The sequence below is a fragment of the Mobula birostris genome, unplaced genomic scaffold (assembly GCF_030028105.1).
Source record: "Mobula birostris isolate sMobBir1 unplaced genomic scaffold, sMobBir1.hap1 scaffold_2196, whole genome shotgun sequence".
Lineage (NCBI taxonomy): Eukaryota > Metazoa > Chordata > Chondrichthyes > Myliobatiformes > Myliobatidae > Mobula > Mobula birostris.
Window position 1 is genome coordinate 12,501 of NW_027275244.1, and position 12,500 is coordinate 25,000.

Here is a 12,500-nt window from a genome sequence, read left to right on the forward strand (position 1 = left end):
CGCCCCGCCCGTCCGCCCGCCGCCAGATGCGCGAGGGGGTGGGGGGGGGGGGGTCGGTCGTGCGCCAGGTAAGCTGCCGCGCTCGTGCACGTGGCCTCCCCGCCGCCGGGGTAGGTTGGTGCTCGGTTCAGCCATCGGCGGTCCCCTCCATTGCAGGGATCCGCTGGGTGTCGCGGCGCCGCACGCGCCCTTGGCCCACGTACGCGTCGCGGACACCCCTTTTCTCTTTCTCTCTCAGGATTCGTATATGACAATGCCGAGAAACGTACCGACAATTTGCTGCACCGCCCGCCGGACCGCTCACAAGGCTCTCCTCGTCCCGAGGACACTAGCCTTCTCGCGGAACCGGAGGCTGCACGCGGACCGCTCTGGCGACCGGACGTCTCCGGCCTCTGCTGGAGCGGGGAGGGAACGCGCGGGTGCCGCCCGACCTTCTGGAAATCGCACATCGGCCGGCCGTCAGTCGGTAGCACCGCGCGCGCAGAGCCTCTCCTTCCTCTCGTTGGTGACCGAGGATCAACGCTTCGGTTGAGTCAGGCTGAACCGGGCATCTCCCTGCCACTCTGGCCTATGGAACTCTCCCGACTCTTTCGCCTTGCCCCTACGGCGCGAAAGAGTGCTGCTGCGGCCGGCGCGCCCGTCCCTTGCTCTCTCGGGCCATGTCTGTCGTCGCAGTGCCGCGCCATCCCCTATCGAGCCGCGTCGCTGGGTGAGGTCCGCACCCGCACCCTTCCGCCGAGCTGGCTCTCAGGACGGTCGACGGTCGCCGCTCGCCTCCGTCGGCCCAGGGCCTAACGCCGCGCCGGTGAACGCCTCGCCATCCCACCCCGTCGATCGCGCCGGTGAGGTCCGCACCTTCACCGCCTAGGTATATGCGCGTGGGTGTAGCTGCCTTCTCGGGATGGTCGACGGTCGTTCGACCGGCCCCCGTCATCTATGCGCACAGCAGTCCCGTCCGCCGGCGGGAGACTCCGTCAATCGATCGTGGTGCAAACGTGCGAATGCCCAACGTCAATTCCGCCCAAAGCATGAAGCCCTCGGTCGGCAATCGGGCCGCCCCGCGGCAGACCCACCTGCCCACCTCCGGAGATGGTAACGAGCCGAGCACGGAAGTTCGGCGCACGTGTCGAGACCGTCGCTTCCACTCGGCCTCTCCCAAAGGTAGGACCGACCAAGCCGGATCGATCGGGGAACAGAGGTCTAACGCAGACGACACTCGCGAGGGCACCAGCGGCAGGCTTGTCCCTTCTCCGTCTTGGTACACACAATGCCTCTTTGCTTTTCGGATCGATATAAAGCTTTTGCCACCGTCGGTCTGCCGGCCGCCGCCCGCGGTCCGCGCTCAGACTCTGTCTGTCCGCAGCCCCCGCTGCGTTCTTGGACTTTGTCATTTTTTTCGGAAATAGCGAAAAAAAGCTTTTATCATTGTAAGTCGGAGCTCGCCCGGCCTCCCGCTTACTGAGTCACAATTGAGTAAGGCTCACTTAGAACTCTGCACTGTGTCAACCGTACCACTAGTCACCCTGCTAAGTGTGTCTGGAAAACGTGTTCCCGTAAATCTCCGGGAACCCCGCCAATCCCCCCGTACAGAAATTGCATGTGTCAAGTCGGCGGGATGCCTCCCGGAAGTCCTGCCGGGAAGGTCGCACTCTGGCCCCGCCAGGCGGGGCAAATCCGACCCCCATAGTGACTTCCGGGCCTAACTCGTTAACCAGAGCCGCGACAGACCGTGCAACAATGACATGTGTCAAACCGGCGGCACGACGCCCGGAGCTCATGCCGGTCGCGGGGCACCTCGGGCCCGCCCGACGGGGCAGATCCGACCTTCACAGGCTTCCGACGGCAATTGGTTAACCGGCGTGGCGCCGAGGGCACGCGGCTGGCTCGGCGGGCGGCCCTCCGGTAGTGCCGCCGTCGATCGGCCGCCTCGGTCGGCAGGAGGGCCCCGAAGTCGCCTTCATTCTGACTTCCGAGTCGGGACTTAGATTACTTTCGACTCTTCAGCCAAGGTCTCGGATCGACGGCGGGACCTGCGGTTGTCCCTCCGAAAATGCCGCCGCTCGGCCGGCACGGCCCGCCGAATACGTCCCCTTACTGGCTCCCGCCTCGGGACTTTGTCAGAAATTCATTCGGGCAAGGTTTCCATTCGGCGGCCGGAGCACCGGTAGTCATACGGAAAATGCCGCCCCTCGGCCGGCATGGGCCTGCGAATAGGTCCCGCTGACAGACTTCCGCAATTGGGTATTTGTCCGAAAATCCATACCGGCAATCTTCGGAATCGTGCGGAAAAGCTGCCGCGTGGCCCGGGTTAACCAATTGGGGAGGCCGGTGCCATCTACCGAATACTTCAACAACTCGTGAAAACGGCCTCCCTATATATCTGCAGGAACCCCGCCAATGCCCCCGTACAGAAATTGCATGTGTCAAAGGGGCGGCCGAATCTGACCCCGGCGGCCGAGCCTCTGGAACTCCGGGTCGGCCTCGGCCGGCAAATCCGACCCCCATCCAGACTTCCGGAGCGGACTTGGTTAACGAATTGCCACCGGGCAAATGGTTAACCGACAGATCTTGGAGGCTCGTTACCCAAGCCATCCCCCGCCGGTGCGAAAAGTTAACAATCAGCGGGCGGGCAATTCGTGAACCGAACGGGACCGGGCAATTCGTTAACCATTCGGAACCGGGCAATTCGTTAACCAACCTTGTCCTGGCAATGAGTGCACCAACCCGGCCGGACAATTCGTTAACCAAGCTGGCTCTGGCAATTCGTTAACCAACCTGGCCGGGACAATTCGTTAACCACCCGGCCGGACAATTCGTTAACCAAGCTGGCTCTGGCAATTCGTTAACCTACCCGGCCATGGCAATTCGTTAACCAACCTGACCCTGACAATTCGTTAACCAACCCTGTCCTGGCAATGAGTGCACCAACCCGGCCGGACAATTCGGTAACCAACCAGACCCTGGCAATTCGTGAACCAACCAGGACGGGCAATTCGTCAACCAACCCTGTCCTGGCAATGAGTGCACCAACCCGGCCGGACAATTCGGTAACCAACCAGACCCTGGCAATTCGTTAACCAACCAGGACGGGCAATTCGTCAACCAACCCTGTCCTGGCAATGAGTGCACCAACCCGGCCGGACAATTCGGTAACCAACCAGACCCTGGCAATTCGTTAACTAACCTGACCCGGACAATTCGTTAACCAACCAGGACGGGCAATTCGTTAACCAACCAGGCCCGGACAATACTTTAACCACCCTGGTTTTCCAATTCGTGAACCAACTGGGAACGGACAATTCGGTAACCAACCCTGTCCTGGCAATGAGTGCACCAGCCCGGCCGGACAATTCGTTAACCACCCTGTCCTTGCCAATTCGTGAACCAACTGGGAACGGACAATTCGTTAACCAACGCGGCCGGACAATTCGTTAACCAAGCTGGCTCTGGCAATTCGTTAACCTACACGGCCATGGCAATTCGTTAACCAACCTGACCCTGACAATTCGTTAACCAGCCAGGACGGGCAATTCGTTAACCAACCTGGCCCGGACAATTCCTTAACCACCCTGGCCTTGCCAATTCGTGAACCAACTGGGAACGGACAATTCATTAAACAACCCTGTCCTGGCAATGAGTGCACCAACCCAGCCGGACAATTCGTTAACCAAGCTGGCTCTGGCAATTCGTTAACCTACTCGGACATGCCAATTCGTTAACCAGTCTGACCCGGACAATTCGTTAACCAACCCGGCCCGGCCCGGGCAATTGGTTAACCAACCGAGACTGGCCAATTCGTTATCCACCCCGGCCTGGCCAATTGGGTAACCAACCGGGCCTGGACAATTGATTAACCAGCCTGGCCCGGCCATAACGTTAACCAAGCGACTCCCGCCGATTACCCGCGCTGCAATGAATTTCGTTAAGTTGGGTCTGGCAAGCCGCTAACCCGGCCGGCCGGGCCTGACAACGCTCTCGAAACCCGGAACAGGCAGTTTCGTGAACCAACCGCGCACGCTCCTGACAATGGGCTAACCAACCCTGCACGGTCAAGTCGTTAACCAAGCCGAACCCTTGACAATTCGCTAACCAACCCTGCTCGGGCAAATCGTTAACCAAGCCCAACCCCGACAATTCGTTAACCAACCCTGCACGGTCAAGTCGTTAACCAAGCCCAAACCCGACAATTCCTTAACCAACCCAACCATGGCAATTCGCTAACCAACCCGGCTCGGGCAAATGCTTAACCAAGCCCAACCCTGACAATTCGTTAACCAACACTCCCGCCGTTTACCCGCGCCGCACTGAATTTCGTCAAGTTGGGTCTGGCAACCCGCTAACCCGGCCGGCCGGGCCTGACAACGCTCTAGAAACCCGGAACAGGCAGTTTCGTGAACCAACCGCGCACGCTCCTGACAATGCGTTCACCCACCCTGCTCGGGCAAATCGTTAACCAAGCCCAACCCTGACAATGCGTTAATCAACCCGGCCATGGCAATTCATTAACCAACCCGGCTCGGGCAAATGGTTAACCAAGCCGGCCGGGCAAATCGTTAACCGGCCCGGCAGTCCCGACAATTCGACAATCAACCAGCTGAGGACAAACCCTTCGCCCTCAATAACAACTAGTTCTTGCCCCGCCGTCAAAATGTCCCGGCCGATGTTCATCAGAAACTCCTTCCTGGCCCATGGGCCCCCCTCCTTACCTTAAGAGAGTCATAGTTACTCCCGCCGTTTACCCGCGCCGCACTGAATTTCGTCAAGTTGGGTCTGGCAACCCGCTAACCCGGCCGGCCGGGCCTGACAACGCTCTAGAAACCCGGAACAGGCAGTTTCGTGAACCAACCGCGCACGCTCCTGACAATGCGTTAGCCAACCCTGCTCGGGCAAATCGTTAATCAAGCCCAACCCTGAAACTGCGTTAACCAACCCGGCCATGGCAATTCACTAACCAACCCGGCTCGGGCAAATGGTTAACCAAGCCGGCCGGGCAAATCGTTAACCGGCCCGGCAGTCCCGACAATTCGGCAATCAACCAGCTGAGGACAAACCCTTCGCCCTCAAAAACAACGACGTCTTGCCCCGCCGTCAAAATGTCCCGGCCGATGTTCATCAGAAACTCCTTGCTGGCCCATGGGCCCCCCTCCTTACCTTAAGAGAGTCATAGTTACTCCCGCCGTTTACCCGCGCCGCACTGAATTTCGTCAAGTTGGGTCTGGCAAGCCGCTAACCCGGCCGGCCGGGCCTGACAATGCTCTAGAAACCCGGAACAGGCAGTTTCGTGAACCAACCGCGCACGCTCCTGACAATGCGTTCACCCACCCTGCTCGGGCAAATCGTTAACCAAGCCCAACCCTGAAACTGCGTTAACCAACCCGGCCATGGCAATTCATTAACCAACCCGGCTCGGACAAATGGTTAACCAAGCCCAACCCTGACAATTCGGTAACCAACCCGGCTCGGGCAAATGGTTAACCAAGCCGGCCGGGCAAATCGCTAACCGGCCCGGCAGTCCCGACAATTCGACAATCAACCCGCTGAGGACAAACCCTTCGCCCTCAATAACAACTAGTTCTTGCCCCGCCGTCAAAATGTCCCGGCCGAGGTTCATCAGAAACTCCTTGCTGGCCCATGGGCCCCCCTCCTTACCTTAAGAGAGTCATAGTTACTCCCGCCGTTTACCCGCGCCGCACTGAATTTCGTCAAGTTGGGTCTGGCAAGCCGCTAACCCGGCCGGCCGGGCTTGACAACGCTCTAGAAACCCGGAACAGGCAGTTTCGTGAACCAACTGCGCACGCTCCTGACAATGTGTTCACCCACCCTGCTCGGGCAAATCGTTAACCAAGCCCAAACCCGACAATTCGTTAACCAACCCAACCATGACAATTCGCTAACCAACCCGGCCCGGGCAAATGGTTAACCAAGCCCAAACCTGACAATTCGTTAACCAACCCGGCCCGGGCAAATGGTTAACCAAGCCGGCCGGGCAAATCGGTAACCGGCCCGGCAGCCCCGACTATTCGACAATCAACCAGCTGAGGACAAACCCTTCACCCTCAATAACAACTACGTCTTGCCCCGCCGTCAAAATGTCCCGGCCGATGTTCATCAGAAACTCCTTGCTGGCCCATGGGCCCCCCTCCTTACCTTAAGAGAGTCATAGTTACTCCCGCCGTTTACCCGCGCCGCACTGAATTTCGTCAAGTTGGGTCTGGCAAGCCGCTAACCCGGCCGGCCGGGCCTGACAACGCTCTAGAAACCCGGAACAGGCAGTTTCGTGAACCAACCGCGCACGCTCCTGACAATGCGTTAGCCAACCCTGCTCGGGCAAATCGTTAATCAAGCCCAACCCTGAAACTGCGTTAACCAACCCGGCCATGGCAATTCATTAACCAACCCGGCTCGGGCAAATGGGTAACCAAGCCCAACCCTGACAATTCGGTAACCAACCCGGCTCGGGCAAATGGTTAACCAAGCCGGCCGGGCAAATCGGTAACCGGCCCGGCAGTCCCGACAATTCGACAATCAACCAGCTGAGGACAAACCCTTCGCCCTCAATAACAACTAGTTCTTGCCCCGCCGTCAAAATGTCCCGGCCGAGGTTCATCAGAAACTCCTTGCTGGCCCATGGGCCCCCCTCCTTACCTTAAGAGAGTCATAGTTACTCCCGCCGTTTACCCGCGCCGCACTGAATTTCGTCAAGTTGGGTCTGGCAAGCCGCTAACCCGGCCGGCCGGGCTTGACAACGCTCTAGAAACCCGGAACAGGCAGTTTCGTGAACCAACTGCGCACGCTCCTGACAATGTGTTCACCCACCCTGCTCGGGCAAATCGTTAACCAAGCCCAAACCCGACAATTCGTTAACCAACCCAACCATGACAATTCGCTAACCAACCCGGCCCGGGCAAATGGTTAACCAAGCCCAAACCTGACAATTCGTTAACCAACCCGGCCCGGGCAAATGGTTAACCAAGCCGGCCGGGAAAATCGGTAACCGGCCCGGCAGCCCCGACTATTCGACAATCAACCAGCTGAGGACAAACCCTTCACCCTCAATAACAACTACGTCTTGCCCCGCCGTCAAAATGTCCCGGCCGATGTTCATCAGAAACTCCTTGCTGGCCCATGGGCCCCCCTCCTTACCTTAAGAGAGTCATAGTTACTCCCGCCGTTTACCCGCGCCGCACTGAATTTCGTCAAGTTGGGTCTGGCAACCCGCTAACCCGGCCGGCCGGGCCTGACAACGCTCTAGAAACCCGGAACAGGCAGTTTCGTGAACCAACCGCGCACGCTCCTGACAATGCGTTAGCCAACCCTGCTCGGGCAAATCGTTAATCAAGCCCAACCCTGAAACTGCGTTAACCAACCCGGCCATGGCAATTCACTAACCAACCCGGCTCGGGCAAATGGTTAACCAAGCCGGCCGGGCAAATCGTTAACCGGCCCGGCAGTCCCGACAATTCGGCAATCAACCAGCTGAGGACAAACCCTTCGCCCTCAAAAACAACGACGTCTTGCCCCGCCGTCAAAATGTCCCGGCCGATGTTCATCAGAAACTCCTTGCTGGCCCATGGGCCCCCCTCCTTACCTTAAGAGAGTCATAGTTACTCCCGCCGTTTACCCGCGCCGCACTGAATTTCGTCAAGTTGGGTCTGGCAAGCCGCTAACCCGGCCGGCCGGGCCTGACAATGCTCTAGAAACCCGGAACAGGCAGTTTCGTGAACCAACCGCGCACGCTCCTGACAATGCGTTCACCCACCCTGCTCGGGCAAATCGTTAACCAAGCCCAACCCTGAAACTGCGTTAACCAACCCGGCCATGGCAATTCATTAACCAACCCGGCTCGGACAAATGGTTAACCAAGCCCAACCCTGACAATTCGGTAACCAACCCGGCTCGGGCAAATGGTTAACCAAGCCGGCCGGGCAAATCGCTAACCGGCCCGGCAGTCCCGACAATTCGACAATCAACCCGCTGAGGACAAACCCTTCGCCCTCAATAACAACTAGTTCTTGCCCCGCCGTCAAAATGTCCCGGCCGAGGTTCATCAGAAACTCCTTGCTGGCCCATGGGCCCCCCTCCTTACCTTAAGAGAGTCATAGTTACTCCCGCCGTTTACCCGCGCCGCACTGAATTTCGTCAAGTTGGGTCTGGCAAGCCGCTAACCCGGCCGGCCGGGCTTGACAACGCTCTAGAAACCCGGAACAGGCAGTTTCGTGAACCAACTGCGCACGCTCCTGACAATGTGTTCACCCACCCTGCTCGGGCAAATCGTTAACCAAGCCCAAACCCGACAATTCGTTAACCAACCCAACCATGACAATTCGCTAACCAACCCGGCCCGGGCAAATGGTTAACCAAGCCCAAACCTGACAATTCGTTAACCAACCCGGCCCGGGCAAATGGTTAACCAAGCCGGCCGGGCAAATCGGTAACCGGCCCGGCAGCCCCGACTATTCGACAATCAACCAGCTGAGGACAAACCCTTCACCCTCAATAACAACTACGTCTTGCCCCGCCGTCAAAATGTCCCGGCCGATGTTCATCAGAAACTCCTTGCTGGCCCATGGGCCCCCCTCCTTACCTTAAGAGAGTCATAGTTACTCCCGCCGTTTACCCGCGCCGCACTGAATTTCGTCAAGTTGGGTCTGGCAAGCCGCTAACCCGGCCGGCCGGGCCTGACAACGCTCTAGAAACCCGGAACAGGCAGTTTCGTGAACCAACCGCGCACGCTCCTGACAATGCGTTAGCCAACCCTGCTCGGGCAAATCGTTAATCAAGCCCAACCCTGAAACTGCGTTAACCAACCCGGCCATGGCAATTCATTAACCAACCCGGCTCGGGCAAATGGGTAACCAAGCCCAACCCTGACAATTCGGTAACCAACCCGGCTCGGGCAAATGGTTAACCAAGCCGGCCGGGCAAATCGGTAACCGGCCCGGCAGTCCCGACAATTCGACAATCAACCAGCTGAGGACAAACCCTTCGCCCTCAATAACAACTAGTTCTTGCCCCGCCGTCAAAATGTCCCGGCCGAGGTTCATCAGAAACTCCTTGCTGGCCCATGGGCCCCCCTCCTTACCTTAAGAGAGTCATAGTTACTCCCGCCGTTTACCCGCGCCGCACTGAATTTCGTCAAGTTGGGTCTGGCAAGCCGCTAACCCGGCCGGCCGGGCTTGACAACGCTCTAGAAACCCGGAACAGGCAGTTTCGTGAACCAACTGCGCACGCTCCTGACAATGTGTTCACCCACCCTGCTCGGGCAAATCGTTAACCAAGCCCAAACCCGACAATTCGTTAACCAACCCAACCATGACAATTCGCTAACCAACCCGGCCCGGGCAAATGGTTAACCAAGCCCAAACCTGACAATTCGTTAACCAACCCGGCCCGGGCAAATGGTTAACCAAGCCGGCCGGGAAAATCGGTAACCGGCCCGGCAGCCCCGACTATTCGACAATCAACCAGCTGAGGACAAACCCTTCACCCTCAATAACAACTACGTCTTGCCCCGCCGTCAAAATGTCCCGGCCGATGTTCATCAGAAACTCCTTGCTGGCCCATGGGCCCCCCTCCTTACCTTAAGAGAGTCATAGTTACTCCCGCCGTTTACCCGCGCCGCACTGAATTTCGTCAAGTTGGGTCTGGCAACCCGCTAACCCGGCCGGCCGGGCCTGACAACGCTCTAGAAACCCGGAACAGGCAGTTTCGTGAACCAACCGCGCACGCTCCTGACAATGCGTTAGCCAACCCTGCTCGGGCAAATCGTTAATCAAGCCCAACCCTGAAACTGCGTTAACCAACCCGGCCATGGCAATTCATTAACCAACCCGGCTCGGGCAAATGGGTAACCAAGCCCAACCCTGACAATTCGGTAACCAACCCGGCTCGGGCAAATGGTTAACCAAGCCGGCCGGGCAAATCGGTAACCGGCCCGGCAGTCCCGACAATTCGACAATCAACCAGCTGAGGACAAACCCTTCACCCTCAATAACAACGACGTCTTGCCCCGCCGTCAAAATGTCCCGGCCGATGTTCATCAGAAACTCCTTGCTGGCCCATGGGCCCCCCTCCTTACCTTAAGAGAGTCATAGTTACTCCCGCCGTTTACCCGCGCCGCACTGAATTTCGTCAAGTTGGGTCTGGCAAGCCGCTAACCCGGCCGGCCGGGCCTGACAATGCTCTAGAAACCCGGAACAGGCAGTTTCGTGAACCAACCGCGCACGCTCCTGACAAGGCGTTAACCAACCCTGCACGGTCAAGTCGTTAACCAAGCCCAAACCCGACAATTCGTTAACCAACCCAACCATGGCAATTCGCTAACCAACCCGGCCCGGGCAAATGGTTAACCAAGCCCAACCCTGACAATTCGTTAACCAACCCGGCCCGGGCAAATGGTTAACCAAGCCGGCCGGGCAAATCGGTAACCGGCCCGGCAGCCCCGACTATTCGACAATCAACCAGCTGAGGACAAACCCTTCACCCTCAATAACAACGACGTCTTGCCCCGCCGTCAAAATGTCCCGGCCGATGTTCATCAGAAACTCCTTCCTGGCCCATGGGCCCCCCTCCTTATATACCTTAAGAGAGTCATAGTTACTCCCGCCGTTTACCCGCGCCGCACTGAATTTCGTCAAGTTGGGTCTGGCAAGCCGCTAACCCGGCCGGCCGGGCCTGACAACGCTCTAGAAACCCGGAACAGGCAGTTTCGTGAACCAACCGCGCACGCTCCTGACAATGCGTTCACCCACCCTGCTCGGGCAAATCGTTAACCAAGCCCAAACCCGACAATTCGATAACCAACCCAACCATGGCAATTCGCTAACCAACCCGGCCCGGGCAAATGGTTAACCAAGCCCAACCCAGACAATTCGGTAACCAACCCGGCTCGGGCAAATGGTTAACCAAGCCGGCCGGGCAAATCGCTAACCGGCCCGGCAGTCCCGACAATTCGACAATCAACCCGCTGAGGACAAACCCTTCGCCCTCAATAACAACTAGTTCTTGCCCCGCCGTCAAAATGTCCCGGCCGAGGTTCATCAGAAACTCCTTGCTGGCCCATGGGCCCCCCTCCTTACCTTAAGAGAGTCATAGTTACTCCCGCCGTTTACCCGCGCCGCACTGAATTTCGTCAAGTTGGGTCTGGCAAGCCGCTAACCCGGCCGGCCGGGCCTGACAACGCTCTAGAAACCCGGAACAGGCAGTTTCGTGAACCAACTGCGCACGCTCCTGACAATGAGTTCACCCACCCTGCTCGGGCAAATCGTTAACCAAGCCCAAACCCGACAATTCGTTAACCAACCCAACCATGACAATTCGCTAACCAACCCGGCCCGGGCAAATGGTTAACCAAGCCCAAACCTGACAATTCGTTAACCAACCCGGCCCGGGCAAATGGTTAACCAAGCCGGCCGGGCAAATCGGTAACCGGCCCGGCAGCCCCGACTATTCGACAATCAACCAGCTGAGGACAAACCCTTCGCCCTCAATAACAACTAGTTCTTGCCCCGCCGTCAAAATGTCCCGGCCGAGGTTCATCAGAAACTCCTTGCTGGCCCATGGGCCCCCCTCCTTACCTTAAGAGAGTCATAGTTACTCCCGCCGTTTACCCGCGCCGCACTGAATTTCGTCAAGTTGGGTCTGGCAACCCGCTACCCCGGCCGGCCGGGCCTGACAACGCTCTAGAAACCCGGAACAGGCAGTTTCGTGAACCAACCGCGCACGCTCCTGACAATGCGTTAGCCAACCCTGCTCGGGCAAATCGTTAATCAAGCCCAACCCTGAAACTGCGTTAACCAACCCGGCCATGGCAATTCATTAACCAACCCGGCTCGGGCAAATGGTTAACCAAGCCGGCCGGGCAAATCGGTAACCGGCCCGGCAGCCCCGACTATTCGACAATCAACCAGCTGAGGACAAACCCTTCACCCTCAATAACAACGACGTCTTGCCCCGCCGTCAAAATGTCCCGGCCGATGTTCATCAGAAACTCCTTCCTGGCCCATGGGCCCCCCTCCTTATATACCTTAAGAGAGTCATAGTTACTCCCGCCGTTTACCCGCGCCGCACTGAATTTCGTCAAGTTGGGTCTGGCAAGCCGCTAACCCGGCCGGCCGGGCCTGACAACGCTCTAGAAACCCGGAACAGGCAGTTTCGTGAACCAACCGCGCACGCTCCTGACAATGCGTTCACCCACCCTGCTCGGGCAAATCGTTAACCAAGCCCAAACCCGACAATTCGATAACCAACCCAACCATGGCAATTCGCTAACCAACCCGGCCCGGGCAAATGGTTAACCAAGCCCAACCCAGACAATTCGGTAACCAACCCGGCTCGGGCTAATGGTTAACCAAGCCGGCCGGGCAAATCGCTAACCGGCCCGGCAGTCCCGACAATTCGACAATCAACCCGCTGAGGACAAACCCTTCGCCCTCAATAACAACTAGTTCTTGCCCCGCCGTCAAAATGTCCCGGCCGAGGTTCATCAGAAACTCCTTGCT